We start from the raw sequence: 2,486 nt of genomic DNA, 5'->3' as shown, positions 1-2,486 counted from the left end.
CATATCACTCCACCAAAAGTGTCTCTTTATATCTTTGTACATCTTAGTGGTCCTTGAATGTACCATGTACTGAGTACGATGTGCTTCATCTAATGACTCCCTCTTAAGCTCTGCACTAGCTGGCATAAATAGTCTATCTTTCTTCAGTAGACCTCCATCTGTCCCAATGGTCTAATTAGCCTTAGTCTATTTGGTAATCTCCTTCTTTCAGATTTGAATCCAAGAGTCTTCCAACTGAGCTATGACAACTCCGTTACTCCAAGATGGTTGCACTGACACAGCTCCCAAAAATGCACTGGTTCCACAAATCTCTGGTCTAAAAATCCAACTGGCTAAGAGTGATAAGATCTATATGCAATGAGCATCTCGAAACTGAAACCCGATGTCGACGCTTCCTGCTTAAAACGTCTGCTACAACATTCGCCTTCCCCGGATGATACTGAATTACGAACCCGTAATCCTTGATAAACTCAATCCACCTCCTCTGTCTCTGGTTGAATTCCTTCTAAGAGAAAAGATACTTCAGACTCTGATGGTCTGTGAACAATTCAAACTGCACTCCATTCAAGTAGCGTCTTCACGCCTTCAGCGCGAACACTACCGCTGCTAAGTCCAAATCGTGAGTGGGGTAGTTCTGCTCATGCACTCTCAATTGCCGCGAGATATACGCTACTACCCTCTGATCCTGCATCAAGACGCTTCCTAAATCTGCCAATGATGAATCTGCCAATGATGCATATCCATAGACGACAAATGTCCTGGATTATCTTCCTGTAATATCCAGCTAAACCCAAAAAGCTTTGAATCTCTGTCATTGTCTTTGGCGGTTCCCAATCAAGAACTACTATAAGTTTAGCCGGATCCACTGCTATGCCCTCTCTGCTGATAACGTGGCCGAGAAATCTGACTTCTGAAAACCAAAACTCGTATTTGCTGAACTTGGCATATAACGGATGCTCCTGTAGAGTCTGCAAAGCAATCCAAAAATACTGCTCATGTGCGGCCTCCGATCTCGAAAAGATGAGAATATCGATGATAAAAACAATCACAAACTGGTCCAAGAAGGGCTGGAAAACCCCGGTTCATCAAATCCTTGATTATCACAGGAGAATTAGTCAATCAAACTGGCATGACCAAAAACTCGAAAGATACATCTTGAGTAAGAAAAGCGGTTGGGAAAATCCATCTCTCAAATTCGCAACTACAATAACCCAAAACGAAGATAAATCTTCGAGAAATGTTGCGCTTCGCGTAGCTGATCGAACAAGTCATAAATCCTATCAAATCTGGATACTGACCTTGTTCAACTATCTAAAATCAATACACAATCTCATACTGCCGTCCTTCTTCTTCACGAAGAGGACCGTCGCTCCCCACGGAGAAAGACTCTGATGAAAAGAAACCTGAGCTAATAACTCGTCCAATTAGGTCTGAAGCTCCTTTATCTCAGCTGGTGCCATACGATAGGGTGCGCAGGATATCGGGGCTGTGCCAGGCTGCAAATCAATGTAAATCTCAACCTCTCACACAGGAGGTAATCCAGGTATGTCCTGAAAGACATCCTGATACTCTGAGATAACTCTAGTCTCCAATAAATCAACACCCTGATCCCATCGCATTACCTCATAGATGTATGCCAGAAATGACTCCGCAAAACGGTTGCCCTGAGAGGTTGTCACAGTCATCTCGGACCCATCGGACGCCCGCAAATTGACTGTCTTCGCAAAGCAGTCAATACTAACATGGTAGGAAGACAACCAATCCATACCAAGGATGACATCGAACTCGGACACATGCAACCCTATCAAATCTATGACAAACTCCAACTCATCTAGACTAATAATACACATCCTACAAACGCTCTCCAGAAACGATACCTCACCTACAAGTATGGAAAACTGATAATGAAATGTCTAGAGGCTGAGCTACGATTTTCAGTCTAGTCATAAAAACATACGAAATGAAAGAACACGAAGCTCCCGAATAGAAAAGAATACGGGAGGGAAAAGGATTCATGAGAAACATACCCTCCACAACTGCTCCGCTAGCTCCATGATCATGCAGAACTACTGCATATATTCTGCCGGTGGCTGAAGACTGCTCTGCCGCTGGTGCTGGAGAATATGGGACAATCTGCCCCTGAGGAACCTCCTGAACTACTAGAACCAGACACTCGGTCTTCTGCTACTGCTGATTCGGACCATTTCCCTTCAGAGCTCTTGTTGGTGCATTGCGGCACTCTAATGCCTTGTGTCCGACCTTGCGACAGTTAAAACAAGTTCCCCGGAACTTACGCTGCTGACGTGCTCTCTGATCCTGTTGGGATCCCTTCTTATGAGGGCCCTGTTGCTGCTGTTGAGGTCCAGACAAGGGTCTCTTGTTCTTACCCTTGTCTCCGGTGTGCCCTCTCTTAGCACTCCCTTCCTTGTCCTTCTGAAACTTAGCCGTCCCATTTTCCTGAGAAATGGCGGTTTCAGCTACTGGTG

Source organism: Asparagus officinalis, chromosome 9 (genome assembly GCF_001876935.1).
Source record: "Asparagus officinalis chromosome 9, Aspof.V1, whole genome shotgun sequence".
Lineage (NCBI taxonomy): Eukaryota > Viridiplantae > Streptophyta > Magnoliopsida > Asparagales > Asparagaceae > Asparagus > Asparagus officinalis.
This window is presented reverse-complemented; position numbering follows the sequence as displayed.